Source organism: Saccostrea cucullata, unplaced genomic scaffold (genome assembly GCF_032062105.1).
Source record: "Saccostrea cucullata isolate Sc308-1 unplaced genomic scaffold, CSIRO_AGI_Scuc_v1 ctg2148, whole genome shotgun sequence".
NCBI classification, from domain to species: domain Eukaryota; kingdom Metazoa; phylum Mollusca; class Bivalvia; order Ostreida; family Ostreidae; genus Saccostrea; species Saccostrea cuccullata.
This window is the reverse complement of record NW_026926774.1, coordinates 12,556-30,669: the sequence shown is the minus strand read 5'-3', so window position 1 is coordinate 30,669 and position 18,114 is coordinate 12,556. Positions and strand designations below refer to the sequence as shown.

General features: G+C 35.3%; 1 pseudogene; it reads left to right on the top strand.

The window, feature by feature from the left end:
- Positions 1-12,423: 12,423 nt before the first annotated feature.
- LOC134272629 (uncharacterized) lies at positions 12,424-13,093 on the top strand (annotated as a pseudogene).
- The last annotated feature ends 5,021 nt before the right edge of the window (positions 13,094-18,114 follow it).

The window sequence follows — 18,114 nt, the reverse complement described above, 5'->3', positions numbered from 1 at the left end:
GCAACGGAAGTGCAAAGAGAATGTATTACTTATTAAGATAACGTCCGAGAAAGTTTTGTATGAAGTTATAATCTCTCTCGGTTTTTATCATATAGTCCGTTGCTTTTACGTGAAATTTGAAACCGGAGTGGCATACCTTTCTCCCTTATAATGTATAGTGGAGTGTTTTTTGTGGAGCGATTGTTTTGGAGTTTTGACAATTTCTTATCATATTGTACACATGATGAATGACTATAATAAATAAAGTTTTTGAAAAAAAATGTCCAACAAGCCCCGGGGTTGAAATTTATTTTGGGGGGGGGGGGGGTCCTGTCTACAAGTACCCGTGGGACCACGCCTTCTTTCAAGGCGAAATAATTTAGAAATAGTGAAAATTTGGTGGTCTATTAAATATCTTTTCAAGAACCACTGTGTTAAAAAATAAACTTCTATGCAAGCTTCTTCGCATAGTGTAGATTCAAATTTGTTCAAATCATAACCTCCATGATTAAAGTGGGGCCATAATAGACGATCAAATTTTTACATGCAAATATATGCGAACAAATCCTTCGAAATATTCTCAAGAACAGTAGAGTCATGTTGAATCACATTGATCATGTTGATATGAAAGTATCTTGAGTAAGGCGGGAGAATTCAACTTCTTGTATATCGATAGGTATCACAAAATTCGTTACAAAACCTTTTTTGTAATGCAGTAAGTAATCATTTTTGTTCACATGTAAGAATTAAATCATTCAAAGAATCTGTTGTAAAACGAAGTTATTTTACACAAGTCATGAAGTGAAGTTAATTATAATATACTTCATATTTATGTTCCCCAAACGGAGTTTGGGAACATATTGTTTTTACTCGGTTTCTTATTATTATTATTTTTTTTCTTATTTGTTCTCCGGTACTTTTTTGTCCGCGAGTGTTCTCAGAAACTGTTCACCAAACTAAGTTAAAACCTTTTTAGGGTTAATGGGTGTGTAGTGTAGGTGTGCGGAACGAAGGTCATTTTGCGCGCATACGCCTGCACGTGCGGGCGCGTGAAATGAGTGAAATGACTGATATATTTAATATAGTCATTACTTTTACATTTTTTGATGAAATGCTTTGAAACTCATTATATAAGGATATATTAATAGTGTCAATAATACGACACTGTCAAATTAGAACGAACTCACGCGCATGCACGTGCGCTTTGCTCTGATTGGCTGAAACTAAAAACCTCAATATCTTTTCTGTTTTTTGACAAAATGCTATGAAATTTAAAACAAACGCATACTTTAGGATGTCCTACAAAATGATATATAACAATTGTCATGAAAACATGCGCATGCGCGTGCGCTGCAATCTGATTGGCTTAAACTTTAAATGGCTATATCTCCCTTGTTTTTCAACCAAACAAGATGGGGTTTAGAACATAGACAGACATAATGGACTGCTACAAGAAGGTATGGTCGTCATGCACATGCATGCACGTGCGTGCACGTGCGCTTTGATCTGATTGGCTGAAACAAAAATATCAATATCTTTTTCGTTTTTTGACGAAATGCTATGAAATCTTGGACATAGGCATGCATTAAGATATCCTACAATATGATATGTAACAATTTTCATAAATGCATGCACATGCACGTGCGCTGCAATCTGATTGGCTTAAACTTTAAATGGCTGTAACTCCGTTGTTTTTCAACCAAACTGGATGGGATTTGGACCTTACACAGACATAATAGATTCCTACAAGAGGGTATGGTCATCATGCACATGCATGCACGTGAAATTGGTAAAATTAAGAATACACCTGAATGGTATTATTTTTAATGCTTTTGGATTTAACGCTTCAATATTTAGTATATCAAGATTTCTAAATAGTGGAGACAAGATGTTATCGTCAGTATGCATATGCATTCACATGCGCACGCGTGCTGTGCTAAAGTTTGCTTTTTTTAATAAAGCTTACAGGGAATATGGCACGAAAAAGGATTTGGGGAGCGTTTGGGGAACATCTGTAACGGTTCCCGTTACAATTAGCACTAGTTATATTTAGCTTAGGCATAAAAATATCTTTCCTGTAACATTCCAAAAAAAAAAATCAAAGTTGGGTAGGTGGTGAATTTTTTTTTGCTTGTGGAAGGGGTCAAACATCCCTGGACTGAATTAACCAGGTGTTATACTTACAGCGGACGCCCAGCATGGTCGTAGAGTGGCAGAAAACAGAACTTCAAATAGTTGAGAGGAAACTGCTTTATGTTACAATAGTGATAGCTTTATATTTCAGTCAAATGTTGACTAGTTTAAAATATTTTATATATAATTTTTATTTAAAAAATCCATCCGTGGGTAATAGTGTGTGTTCCTATTCAATAGTTGATGTAGTTCTCTGACAATTCTGTTCAAACTATTTTGTATATTGCAAATTACGAGATTAACATGCCCATAAAAAAAAATTCAGTACTATCCGTCATCCTTTCCGGAAAATTCCCGCTTAGGCGCTAAAAATATAGAAAACAGCAAATATGGCGCACGTGTTTTTAGATGTGTTCCGTAGTGTTGTACCGATAATCGGAAAACATCGATTGTCGACGAGAAAATGCTACCGATTCCGATGATCGATTATAATTTTTCATAATCGATCATCGGAAACATACTAATACTTCTAATGAAGAACATTCCAGAATTATTTATTTCTAGTTTAGAATATATTTATTCTTAATGAAAGAAAATTAGCATGTGCTTTTAATACGCACAAGTGCTTAGGAACCACGAGTAAATTTTTGTGTAGGCTCATAATATTTATAACTTGTGCGCCCACGTGGCGAATTAAAAATCTGCAGGACCATTCAAGTCCCCTTACTAAAACAGACGCTTTTCCCCATGTTTTTTTCCTTAAAACTTCCAATCAATTAAAAAATAAAAGTAACATGGTCCTATTGTTCGTTAATACCCTACATCTAATCCATTTACTGGTTCTTCATTATTTGTGAAATCTTGAAAACGATCGTCTTTTTTTCTAATCCGAATTTCCTCCATTCCTCTGTGTATCGGTTATACATGGTAGATATCCAATTAAATTATTCCCAATTACTCAGTCATATGAAATTGAAGTGGTATTAGGCTTCTACTTATTCCAGATAAGTTTCAAATATATTTAAACTAAAAAAAATATCTTATTCATGTGATGGTATAGTCCAATGACCAGGAAAAGGGGCTTAAGAATATAACCTTGCAAAAAACGATAGCAAAATTGTTAATTAAATTCAATTTCATTTTTTATGATGAAATACTTATGTGAAATTTATTTTACAAAGTGAATCGAACTTCAAATTTCATTTTAAACAAATGCACAAGTGTATTTTTGTATCTAGACTTTAATTAATTGACCCAGTGATTTATTCAAAGGGTTCAAAAATCACTTGGCTGTAAGCTCCTAAATTTGAAACTTTAGAAAAACACCTGGCTATTGGAAATTTTAGTTAAGTTTAAACCATGCATGAAATTGTATGTATAAATTAAGTGTGAAATAAGCAAAACAACAAAGAAAACAATAAATTACCTATTTTAATAAATTCATGTTAAAGAAATAATTTGAAATAATTAATGCAACAGTCTGCTTTTTATATACCAAACTATGACATCCGATTATAATCGGTAAAATCGCATCGGAAGCAGTAACCGATTCCAACCGATAATCGATTATGAAAATTAACCGATGTCCCATCACTAGTGTTCCGAATGGCCTCTGATGTCATGAATCCGAAATCCGAGATTACCGAATGCTGTCCGTTCTTAACGCCACCTAGTGGTTTATTTGTTCGTCCGCTTGTTTAGGTCCATGTCTGATGGTAACGTTTTTATATAGTAAACTCAGGTGACCTATTGCTATCCGTTTTTGTCCGTCGTCGTCCGTCGTGCGTTAATATTTAAACATTTTCAGCTTTTTCTCTGAAACCACTGAACCAATTTCAACCAAATTTGGCATAAAGCAATTATTGTGAATTCCGTGGTCCCTGCCCCCCCCCGGGCAAAACCGCAAAAAATAGTGCAATCTTTGAAAATCTTCTTTACTCCCGGACATCAAGCAGTCAAAATGTTTGTATGATTGTAATCAGCATTGAGTCCTCTACCAAAATTGTAAAATTCATGGCCCCAGGGTCAGGGGTTCTAGTGAAAATGCATTTTTTCTTTAAAAATCTTCTTCTTTGCTCCTGGGTATTTAATAAACAAATTAAGTTCATAGTTATGATGAGCAAGAGTGGCTCTACCGAATTTGTGAATTTTATGGACCCAGGGTCAGGGGTTCTTGTGTTAGGGCGGGGCTCTATTGATTATATAGTGAAAATGCATTTTTTCTTTGAAAATCTTCTTCTCTGTTCCTGAGTATTAAATAAACTAATTAAGCACATAGTTATGATGAGCAAGAGTGTCTCTTCAGAATTGTGAATTTTATGGCCCCAGGGTCAGGGGTTCTGGTGTTAGGGCGGAGCTCTATATTGATTATATAATGAATATGCATTAAATGTTTGAAAATATTCTTCTCTGCTCCTAGATATTAAATACTTAATTCAGTAAATAATTATGATGAGCAAAATTGCCTCTACCAAAATTGTGAAACTCATGGCGCCAGGGTCAGGGGTTCTGGTGTTAGGGCGGGGCTCTTTTGATTATATAGTGAAAATGCATTAAATCTTTGAAAATCTTCTTCTCTGCTCCTAGGTTTTATTTAAACTAAATACATAGTTATGATGAGCAAGACTTCCTCTTCCAAAATTGTGAATGCCTTAGCATCTAGCTTAATACATTAAACAAATTCAATCATTTGCAAGTTGTTGCATGATGCTCAGGTGACCTATAAGGCCCGTGGACCTCTTGTTTATGCTCGTTTTGAATTTATGTCTGCTGGTTTTACTTTTCTGGTTATTGTATATTGGTACTTTGTGTTGAAATAAGGGTACATTCGTATTGCAAAGAAGACTGTTGGTTTTGCATTTATGGCCATTTATTATAAGATTTTGGATTGTTGAATTTCAATTGCCATTTATTTTGTTAAAATGTATTTTTTGCCCTTTCCTCTGCCCATAAGGTTACATTTCTAATAAGAAATACTATAAACTGTACTATATATAATACAATACTCATGATTCAAATAAATATATTTTTATTCTGAGATCATAAACTGAAATTAAGTTTAAATCGGAATACTCACTCCTCTAGGCACCTGATCCCACCTCTGATGTTTCGGAGGTCCGTGTTTGCTCTGCTCTTATTTTGTATATTTGTTTAATGTACGTTATTTCCATATCATTCATTCATGAAACAAACTTTCACTCTTCTAACAGTGATATTAGCTAAATAAAAGTATAATAAAGATATAGTATGTTAATAAAGTAAATACTTCCTACATGGCCTGGATTTAAGGTATCAAGTCAAAAAGGCTTTAATTTTTTTGTCTTATTAACTCTGTAAAGTTTGACAACCAAACTTGCCCCAAACCCCTGAGTTGTCTAACTAAAACAACTGAGAACAATTCAGAACCACAACCAATAAAAAGAGAGAAGCCCAAGAACCCATTGATAATTGACACAATAAAGTCACAGAGCTATACCTGTAGCTCTTAAAATAAAGTAAGAACAAAAATATTCACACAATTGACTCACATTAAACAGCCTTGCTTGTTTTCTCAGTTCACTTCACGTGTTGTTGTTATTTGTTATTGTCAATTAGGGCCGCTTCCTGTAGGTTACTTCCGGTTAGGCTCCTAGAGAATTTGGACCTCTACCATATAGTTCCGGTAGGTGGTTTCGTCATACTCTAGAGTCCCAATGTAGGTGCCATTTGTTACGGTTTTCCAATGGAATAAATAACTATGGTAGTAACAGATGAATTTATTTATCTCACATACACACAACAGCAGGCTCTGAAATACACATAAACATAAAATAAACATACATGCACATTACAACATCACACCAAATTGAACACAAATGATAGTCAATTAGCTTGAAATGAAAAAAATATGAATTTAAATAGAATAATAAAACTGAATCATTTTAGCTTTTCTCAATTATTTTTTAAAATCAATATTGCATCAAATTAAACAAATAAATCAGTATTTCTCAAACTCATAAGTGCAAAACGATTTGTTCTCATAGAAAACACAATCAAACACCACAAAAAAAATTAACACACAAAACATTGATCTTACCAGATATATGGTATCAAAACTATTGTTCTTTATATATATATATGTATGTATTTGCAGCTATGGCTAAGGAAATCCCTAAGAACCAATTATTGTGTTATATATGGATTTCATCAAAAATGTTAAATGTTACATAAATACTATTTTTAAATTTATCACACAATCAACATTCTCACAGGTAAATAAAGATAAATAAATAATGTCTTACTTTCTGTCTAGGTCAGTAATGTCCAAAACCTCTATCAACACATACAATGTACAAAACAGGAATTCAGGAATATAAAACAAATACCCCAATATCACTATACCCTCTAAGACTTTACCTTTGACACTAAAACTTCAACCAACCAGGAATGAAAACCAATGAACCATGAACAGCATATACTACACAACCTATGGAAACCCATGACTGACTTAAACTAATAAATAACTTAAACCTGTTTATGTAATCTCAATAATTTATTTTATTTACACAAACCAATAAAATAAATATAAATCTATACTATCACATTAACAATTGAATGATCAACTTAATAGAAAATTTAGCAGCTGCTGAATGGAGGAAAAAGCGGGTTAGGTTATAATGCTGAAATTGAGGAAGCTTGTCCTATGACTTCTATTATGGATTTTCCAGTTTCCCCAGTTTGCAAGAGTATGCATTTATTTGTTACATGTATGTAAATAAAAAGGACAAGTGTTCAAGTTAAGCTTAGCATTGACAATGCTACAAATATTTGGTCAAAGATAAACTTGCCTTACATTTTTTCAGAAATGGAAACTGATGTTGCACAGCAGTGTACAATTTAGAAAAAGAACATCCTGGAAGATGGAAGATAATTAAAAAATTACTAGGAGCTTGTATGTAGATATGATTTCTATTTTTCATGTATTGAAAACTGTGTGGTATTGTATTTCAGTAATCACAACGACACAGTGGCAATGCAATAAGTTAAGAAGCAGTTATTAAGGCCCCCTCCACAGAGCCTTTGCCTATGTTAGTCTATCCTGTATCTCGGTACATACCAACAGAGGTAAGCATTTGGAACAGTTGATGACTGGATACCTGAATCTCTTCATAAGAATGGTTTGATAGGAGTAAAAGTTTTAATTGGAGTTTTAATTGGAGATTTCTTTCACAGGAATTGCTTGAGAAATCTGATTTCAGTGTTACAACTAATGCTGAAATAGAGGAAGCTTGTCCCATGACTTGGATTTTCCAGTTTCCCTAGTTTGCGAGAGTATGCATTAATTAGCTATATAAATAATAAAGACAAATTTACACATATTTAACCAAAGATAAACTTCTTTTAAATTTTTCAGGAATGGAAACTGATGTTGCATAGCAACCAGGGACGTATACACTTAGGTTGTAAGTCCCTGGTGTAACAGAACAAAAGACGTACTGAAAGACATGGAAGGGGCACCTAAGAATTATACCTTGAACACTTTTGAATTACTGTACTTATAAAAACAACGTACAAAGAAATATAAAAGGTAATGAATCTCACATAATAAAACGGTTAAGGCTGACTTTGTTGAGAAATTCTACAAATTGTGGAATTGTCAATTTACTTGTTTACTTGTCAATAAATAAGTACTTGCTCAGATATAATGGGGATTCTGGTAGGTGTCTGTTCCCATCCTCTCCAGCCCCAGGAATGTGCAGTTATTAAAAATGAATACAAGCCATGTAAGGTGTGACCTTGAACCCCCGGATATGTAAATTTGACATGACAAGTCATATGTATGAAGCATAAGTCAACACTTACCACCCGCTCCCCCGCGTATAGGTTAAACGTTTTTGGCAAGTTGTCTGGGATGCGCCCCTCCTCCCTTAGAACTCGAAAAAAAACCTGGATCTGGACCAGATGAAGAAGTTGCATTATTTCAAGCATCAAATTCTGAGCTGATCCATCAGCCAGTACCCCTAGCTCGATCACATGACGGTCCAGAACCAAAAAAACCCATAGCTCGTTCACATGACGGCCACAACTCCAGTCCCTTTCAAGACGAGGGGAGTCTATTACTTTTTTGAAAATAAGGGGTTCAATGTTCTTAGATTTCTTTCTGTAAGAAATCTGAACTCAGATTCAAGTTTAGAGTTTTGCCCATATTGTTATTGTCTATGTTTTTTTTTTATGCCCCCTTCTAAGAAGGAAGTGCATATTGCTTTGCTGTCTGTCGGCCCATTTAGTTTCCGTTCATTTTCTTCGCAACCGTTGCAGTGCATCCGACGCCGAACGAAACTGAGCAAAGCAAATTGTTGCGACCACAACTGTTCAGGAAGGCCTATTCAGACAACAAGTTCTGTTGAAAATTTCTTGAAAGGAAAGTATTACACTTCAGCCCGTATGACAGAAGTAGCTCGACCTCTCGTGAATGCCAGGGACTGCATTAACGCAGAAGAAAAGGAAGTCAGCATGTCTGATACTCTTCAACCAATGCACTTTGATTCTGGAGTGAAAGCTGCACATATGACTTGAAAGCAGGTTATGATTATGAAGAGGATTAACAGTCACCATTAACTGCTATCAAATTAGGATGTGACATATGCCAAAAGAATAAAGGAAAAAGAGATAATTGATGATTGCAAGCAGTTTTTAAGACTGATCAACATTGAACAGTCCGCAAAAGTAACTAAGCTCGCAACAGTGACCCTTAAGTTCCGTCGTTTCGATAAATATTTTATCAATTGTCAGAAATACCTGACTTAAGTTTCCAAACGAGAAAATGGAGACCTTTGTGGGGAGGATACGATTCAGAAGGAGTGGCCGTCCGAGGGTGGCACGTGCCTTGTACTGAACTGTCCCTTGTACAACCAAACGTTCCGAAAGATCGGATCATACAGGGCACACTTTCTTAAGTATCACAAAGTTCAGGTCCCTGTTTACTACTTGTATTCATCTTCGTTTTTCTCTTTCAAAATGAACATGCTTCGGCGGCATATGCTAGCCAACCGCTAAAGTTTACACGGATGTTGGTTTTTCGAAGTAATCAACAACCCTAGATTTGTAAGCCTAAGCAGGATTGGGATGTCACAACCAAATATCCGTTGGGAGGCACATGACTTCGAGGCAAAGGCTCGGCGATTTGTGGCGAAATTACTTTTTAACCTTCAAGAATGGGATCCTCGGGATAAAAATTTAAGCCAAACTGTTGATGAACTTTATAAATGTAAAATATATCTTATATTAATACTAAATAGTATATATTAAATCGAAAATTTATTGTTTAATTTTTTTAAGGTGGAGGAACGTAGTGCTTTTAGATTTTTATTTTACAGCCATCGTTTCGTAATTTTTTTCTCTTCCTGATAAAAGAGACAATGATTGTAATGAAATTATCTGAAGAAACTGCTGTTTTTCACAATTTTTTTTTTGGAATTTATCCAGTGCTTGTTATATGTTATATAATTTTGCAGTCTGGAAAGGTTTGGTTTGAATTTGTTGTAGGACACGTACATTTTGGGATATCTATGCATAACATTTCGGTAAAAGTCATAACGTGCCGGTGCTGAAACAGTGTTGCTAACTTTGCTGACTTAAGTTGAGTTGTTGAAAGTGTAGATTCTTTTGAGTTAGACTCTGTCTTGTTTTTCCACCATTGAACTGAATTTTCATCTTTAAAACTTCTAGCCTTAGCAAAGTTGCAGTAATTCATATTTTACCAAACGTCTGATACACTGTACTAATATTTGTGTACATTACCATATTCGGCAGATCATTGAGGTCTTTGTAGCAGACGCCATTGTAATGTATATTCTATAAGAAAAGTTCTTAGGTTCAGACATACATATTGAATATGTATGTCGTGCAGCTTGTTGCAACTGAATAATAATGCATTCACATTGAACATCAAGATTTACATATGCTATTTTTATATTGCATTTAATTTTATCATAGGAAAGAATGAACAGCTTATGTTTGAACATGTATTTTATGTAATAGTTTTCTTAAACAGCTATTTTACCAAAGATGCTGATGACTGTTTAAGTATTGCTGGGCTGTCCATTCTGTTTAAAGAGAGACATTATCAAGTTTGAGGAGGATCCCACAAGCTTACTGTACATAAAAGAGGATCCAACAAGCTTACTGCATACAGTAGAGAATCCCATGGGCTTACTGTATATATTAGAGGATCCCACATGCTTACTGTATACAGTAGAGGATCCCACGGGCTTACTGTATATATTAGAGGATCCCACATGCTTACTGTATACAGTAGAGGACCCCACATGCTTACTGTATATATTAGAGAATCCCACCAGCTCACTATACATATAAGAGCACCCTACAAGCTTACTGTATACAGTAGAAGATCCCACAAGCTTACTGTATACAGTAGTACTGTATATATTAGAGGATCCCACAAGCTTACTGTATACAGTAGAAGATCCCACCAGCGTACTGTATATATTACAGGATCCTATTAGCTTACTGTATACAGTATTAGATCCCACGATTTTACAGTATATATATAAGAGGATCCAACAAGCTTACTGTATATACAAGAGGACCCCACAAGCTCGCTGTATGTATTAGTGAAAGACTAACATGTCAATAGACGAGGTTTTTTGTGTCGTATACATCAAAGGGGGAAATTTACAGGGGTTTGAACATGTTTTCCAAAGCTTAACCGCCTTATTGGCTGCAATCAATGTATATATTCCTGCCTAATGTACTCTTGCCTACCCAAAGAACTGGTTAAATACCTTTCCTCTCATCGGAATGTACTTGTAGGACTACAGGATTAGCTTGGACAAGTTTCTTTGGACAAACCTATATTGTGTGTATTGGCCTCATTGGATGCCCTCATTCCCTCTTCCACTCATTAAATTATGTTAAGATGGGATTGTTGAGGAAAGATACGTAAATTGACAGTGTATATAAAGGGTCATATTTTGATGTCCTTGATAGTTTTCATATGTAATGCCATCCATCATGTACTTACATAGTACCCTATATAGTTTAGTGTCTTGATTCAAAGGATGGCGAAAGAGTTATTTACAAATGCAAATACATGTGTATCTTAATTACACCAAGAAGCATTTTGTAACATATTCGGTAGAAACTGTAAAGAGGATAGATGTTTGATAAAAAATGTACTTTTAATAATTGTAGACAGAGGATGATTGTAACGTTCTGTGTACTTCACCCATTAGAACTTCTTAAAAGTCTTTTTCATTTGTACACACTGAATTCAAACTAAAATAATGCATTTTGAGATCGTACATATGTATTGTGTATGTATTGTTGAAATGAGACATGTTAAAGAATAAGAATTGTTTTTTTTTAGTGGTTAATAACATTTTTAGTTTCAAATAAATTTAAAATTTAACATATATATTATTTGTTTTTTTTACAGGGCCAAATTGAGACATCATATCTATCTGAAAATGAAATTTAATGTGTTTTCATCAAGAAAACGGTTGCCAAGACCTGGAGTCCATGTACTTAAAGAAGACTTCATTTGCAGAACAGCAGATTATGAGACTGCAGCAAATTTTTCGCGTTACCTTCCCGGGCACGACAACGAAACTAAACGAGTTCTCAATGAAGATGAGGATATACAGGCAATACTACAGATATTCCTGCAAAGTGAAGATGTTGAACTGAATAATTTGTCAGACAGTGATTTTGATGATAAAATTGAGCTCATCAAATTGAAAACCAATAAAATTTCAAACTAGTACTAAGTTTTAAGTGATTTTTCCATCTATATACTATATACAGGTTTTTTTTACCCCGTACTATTTTCGCTCTTTTATACAAATTTGCCCCGTTTTCAATTCACCCAGTCATAATTCTGTTAAGGAAATTATACAGTATTCTTTGAATTTGCCCCGATAAAAATTCGCCCAAATGGGTAAGGGCGGGGACGAAAATTTATCTGTATACAGTTAGTTGAAATGTTTATTAATGTTCGCAGCTAGGATAAGGCTGCCTTTAAAATATCAAACTGTTAAAACTGTAGTTTATTCTATCAACTACTTAGATATGACGTCATAATAGAATATGACGTCAAGTCACTGCATACTTGAGCTGATCTGATGGGGAAAATGTCATAAATATTACACGGCATGTAGATTTATTATGGGGATTTGTGTTTAATTCAAGAGTAAGCTGTTATTTTTTAAGCTTGTGTGTGCTGTTATAATGTTTAACCTTTTATAATTAAATATCTCTATCCCTTTTGCATGTCCGATATGCACATATTCAAGCAATAGCAAAAAATAAAATATGTTTGAAACGCTCCCCTTACACTTCCATAGACAGAGTTTGACAGCTCACGTGGTGCTATCAAATTTAGACAGCTTGCAAAAGTTTCACAAGGCGACAGACAATGAAGCCCTATTAGCCATCGGATGCAGTCTTGAAGTACAAGCCGAAACTTGGCTTCAAACACTGACAGCACAACAAGGAACCAACCTTCAAGACTTCAAGGACTGTCTAAAAAGCAGATTTGCATCTCAGGAAAGGATTTTTCCTAACTCTCCATAAAACAACAGCATGGAGAATCCACCAACACCTATCTCTCAAGAGCAACGAACTACCTGAAAAATAAAGTTCAGTTCACTATTCAGGGACTCGAGAAACAAATTAAGAAAAGGTTCTTTCAAAGGAACCAAGGATTTTCCGACAATTACGTCACGCTGTTTCCCTGGCAAATGCACAGATTGTGTGTAGGACAGAAGATGACAACAGTCTGAATCTAATCGACCTTGTCGCTCAGTTGAAAGAGTCACTCAAGGAAGAATCCTATGCCTTAGTACCCAACATCCCACAGACACAAAAGAAAAGTGGATGGAAAAACAACAAACAAACATTTGGACAATTTCAACAAGTTCAAACCTATCCGCAATTTCAGCCCTCTGCGAACTTTTCGCCCTCTGTGCTTTACAATGCGTAGACTTATCCCACTAGTGATATGCCACCACAAATCTTTCAACAACAACCGCCAATGCAGCAGATGCAGAGAGAACCAAGGAGACAGAATTGTCAATGAATGGGGAAAGGATGCAAGGGATGCGATAAGTCTTGCTTTCCCAGATTTAATTGCCATGCTTTTAATGTACAATGCTTTAATTGTGGTAAATTTCGTCATTTTGCGTCTGTCTGTCAGTCAACCAGAACAAGACCTAACTTCACTGGCACCACACACCCAAAAAATCAAACAAACAACCAAACATGATTGGGAAACGCGCATATTCTTGTTAAGGATAGGCACCAAACTTACAGTAACAGTGCATCCTCACAAACAGCTCATTCTTGGCATGAATCAACGAACACTCGCTGTCAAACTAACAAACCCAAAACCTTAATTTCTCCAACAACTTCTGCTAAAAAGACCAAATCAAATAGGGGGAAGAAAACACAAATCTCTGTTATTTTGATTATGCCTATCATGAAAAATAGTGTAAGTGTAGATATTCATGGCACCCCTATACGTGCATTGGTAGATACAGGTGCATCTATTTCTTGCATATCCGTAGTTTCTAGGTTACAGATAGACAAGAGCACAATCCGTTCAGCAAATGCAACTGATGCTGTCGCCACTTGTAGCGAAGTTCACTGTAGTCTTGATGTTGTGTCCTTGCCAGTTTCTTTTGATGGTTTTGTGTTCACACAGGATTTCTAACATTTCAACCTCTTATTTCTGAGTGTTGCACAAAATACCCTTTCTCTTAGGAACCCTGTTTCCAATCACGTCTTTGAAACTGACATTAATTCAGGCCTTGCTAGAGTTTCTATGTCAGTTATTATCAATCCTGGTTGTTTCATATCAATTGAAGTCTTCATTTCAATCTCATTGAAAGGTACTTATGTCTCATTGGAACCATCAAAACCTCTCACTAATTAGGTTTGGCAGGAGCCAAATGCTTGATTGATACCCTTAACAATGATGTTAACTTTATTATCCCCTCGCGCAACTAGTTGCGGAGGGGATAAAGCATCACAAATGTGCGTATGTATGTGTTAGTAAGTGTGTGTTCGGTACCTTGTGGGCAAGATTGACAGAGAACTTTATCATTAACATTCCTTAGCGTTTAAATACCTGTTTAGCAGTACAAAAGGACGGAGGCTATCAATTTTCAAGTCCAATAATGAAATATTTCTTCAGATATCGCGTTTTTACTGCCTCGAAACCCTGGCATTTTATGTACGAGTTGACAATAATCATTTGTGGGCAAGATTGACAGAACACCTTTGTGTTCACCACTCTCAGCGTTTACATACTTGTGTGGCAGTATACAAGAAAGAAGCCTATTAATTTTGAAGTTCATTGATGAAATATTTCTTCAGATATCGCATTTTCACTGTCTCGAAACCCTGACATTTTATGTAAAAGTTGACAATAATCATTTCCGCTAGGGAACCAGTTTGAAAGCCGTGTCGAGTCATTGGGAACCAGATTTAAAAAAAATTGATGAACGTTGTTGTGACATAACCAAATTCCAACAGGTGTCTGAGAATTTGAAGTGCACGTTAAAATGAAATGTGTTGGGGGGGGGGGGGGGGGGGGCTTAAACAACAAAAAAGGTAAATCCCAATTTTCAATGCATAGAAATAGATGTACCGCTTTCAGTTTTAAAACTGGCAAGTGTCGTGTTTGGTTGTGAATTTAATGAGCTATCCGAGATGGATAAAACACTGTCAACATGTCACAGTTCAGCAAAAGACTGGGACAGAGCAGCTACCGATCTGTTGAATACCTTGGAATCTGATGGTAGGCTAGCGAAAGTGATTCTGAAAATAAGGAAACACATTGTTGGTCTGTCAGTGATGCGCATATATGCTGATAAATTGAAAGAATTCTCCCGGTTTCTTGGAAACACAAGAGTGTTGTCATCTCTAATGAGTGCAAGAGAATATTTGAATGACATGTCTTTGAACAGTAGGAAACAAAAACCAATTACACTTTTAAAAAAATATATTCAGTAATAAAAGTGGTATTATATAAACATGTACCTATACCTAGCCAAAAAAATGTACCCTGTTGTGTAATAAAATAAATGATTTCTTAATGTTTTAGTTTACTGGCTGCTAACATAGCAAACTGGAATTAAAGGCCACCTATGATAAGTGGCCACTTTTGCAACTGGCCTCTTAATACAAGTTTGACTGTTTACCAACTTTACTGGGAACAAGTGGGTATTTTTTTTTAAACACGTCTCCTCTTCATATAATGCATTTGAAACAGTACAAGAGGAAGAACCCGACAAAGACTTTCAGTATTGAAAGGAATGGAAGATAGGAGGAACATCATGAAGAAATAAGAAAATCCTAATTACATGTAAACAAGACAAGCACTGGTCAAGGAGAATTTTTGATAGCAGAAATGTGCATGTCGAATTAGAGAGAAATTAATGAGTTCATTGTAGGGAGTTAACTTGCAAGAGCATCTCTAGATCTCATCTTAATTTATCTTTTGGGAGTTGGGCAAAAAAAAATGGCCTTATAGTTGCTTGTGTTAATTAAGAGTTCTTGATAGCTGTAGTTCAGATAAAGATCTTTCAATTGGTGTAATGTAATTAAAACAAATTGATGTTTTAATGTATGATTAAAACTGAATTTTAGATTTCAATTTTTATATATTTGCAACAAATTGCAGTAATGTCTCACTTGAATTTTATAGTCTAAAGAATAATAAATTTAGATATTTTTTTATTAGACTGTAGCATTTCCATTATTTCATAAAATATGCAATAAACAATTTAAAGCTGCAGATGGATATTTGTTAAGCTCTAACACAGCTAGTTTAGAATTATATGATGTATTATTAGTTTTATTTAATCCCTACATTGTAAGTCTCCAAGAGATGTATGTACAATATTTTAAACATGATAAGACATGGAAATTAGATCATTGAAATCTGTGTCACTCTGTTAATCAAGGTTACTTAATTTTCTTGCACCCTAACCAATTTATGATTATCGAACATTTGATGGGCCTATCATGCTGTGGCAAAGCTCTTTATTAGACAAAAGTGAATACCTCTTACTAGATCAATAAAATACTCCTGAACTGGCACCTACTCTGAAAAACCCAGCGGGGGTATTTGTCCCTATTGGACAGTTCTAATTGTTCCAAATGCACACACGTCCATGATGACCATACCTTCTTGTAGAAGTCTCTTACATCTATCTATGTCGTAACTCCCATCCAGTTCGTTAGAAAAACAAGGGAGTTATAGCCATTTGAAGTTTCAGCCAATCACATTGCAGTGCATGTGCGTGATTGCATGATTTTCTTCTACATCATATTGTAGGATATCCTAATTCAAGACTATATTTTAAGTTTCAAAGAATTTCGTCCAAAAACTAAGGAAATATTCCCTCAAAAAGGGAAAACCGCAAGTAAGATAAGAGAAGGGAATGGTGGAATTTTTGTAACATCATGGAAATTCAGAGACATTGAAAGTCATAAGAAGAAAGTATACAAACAAATCCTATCCAAAACCTGAATTTTTCATAATTTTTTTTATTCAATTGCAAGACTCAGACATTGATCAAATATTAGATCAAATGCTTGTCCAGTATTATTTCGATGGAAAGGAAGTTTCCTTAACTGTTGCAGCAAATGGAAACAGCAAAGAAAAATCAACCCAAAAATATCAAAGAACAGAGAGTCGTATAAAAGAACTCTGTCCGTTAAACAAACCACACTCTCATAGAAAATGAAGGAGGCTAAACGAAATTAAATGTGGGTCACAGTTACCTCGAGATAGAGAGCAATTTTATGTGGCAAGAATAAAGAACCCAATAACATGGATGCCTAAGTTTTGCCAAGAACTACTTTCCAGACAGAGGTTCTCCGAATTGTTAGAGTTTATCCCTAGTCCAGAGGGCAGCAACCGTTGCATCCAATAAGACGACACTATTTATTCCGGGAAATTCTAATGCATGATATTCACAGTGAATTTCAAATCCACAATAGATTTATTGAGTGTTTGTTACAGTGGTTGCATCGTACTTTTAGACAAACCAATCGTGTAGAATCGTTCGTGTATCGTGCAGAATCGTTCGTGTATCATGCGCGATCATTCGTGTAACGTGCGAGATGAGTAAGCAAATCCTGGTCAGGGAAAATTAATAGCCGTGGCAGATCGAGATTTTTCAAATATCTCCTCTTATACTCCATCAATCAATCTGAAATTTTCAGAATATGTTCCTTTAAGGTTCTGTTGTATTCGCTGTATCACCAATGATTGTTTTGCCATGTTATCAAAACAGGCTATTGCAAGAGTATACTATATCAGATGGTCATTCCCCATCGGAGAGCGATGGGAAAAGAGGCTCAGAAAATCATCGTTTGCTGTCCCTTGATTGCCCCTTTGAAAGACCAAGTAGAAATGCTTTTCGAAATACCAAACATTTGGGCAATATATGGAGGTAATATAACATCTCTTAAATACGAATAAATAGTAAATATTTAGAGATGTTGATATGTAACATCAAGTTTGGTGGAATCCGGGATATATGGCGCCGATTCTGTATCGCACAGCACTGCCAGGGGTACACGGAGCAGTCATAAATTTGGCATTTTAAGAATCTGAGTACAACAAACAAAACACCGGTGTGCTCGGAAAAGGTGGGAAAACTAAGTATAAGCTCGGAAAAGGTGGGAAAACTAAGTAAATTAAGTACGTTATTTTTTAATTTCATTGTGACGTCATTTAATGCAAATTTCATAAAATTTGAATTGAAAATACGGAAATTACACACAAAAGATCATCAAGCCTCACAATCTGATTGGCGCTATAAAATAAATTTTGACGCTAAGTCGGGATAGCGGGCCTATATAAAATTCTTTGTGGAGCTCGGGAGAACCCCTGTCCAGACTAAGGACCTGCTGAGACAGACAACATGTGGTAAAAATGTTTCCAGAGTTCTTGTCTATCGCTGGCACAAGCGTTTCTCGGAAAATATA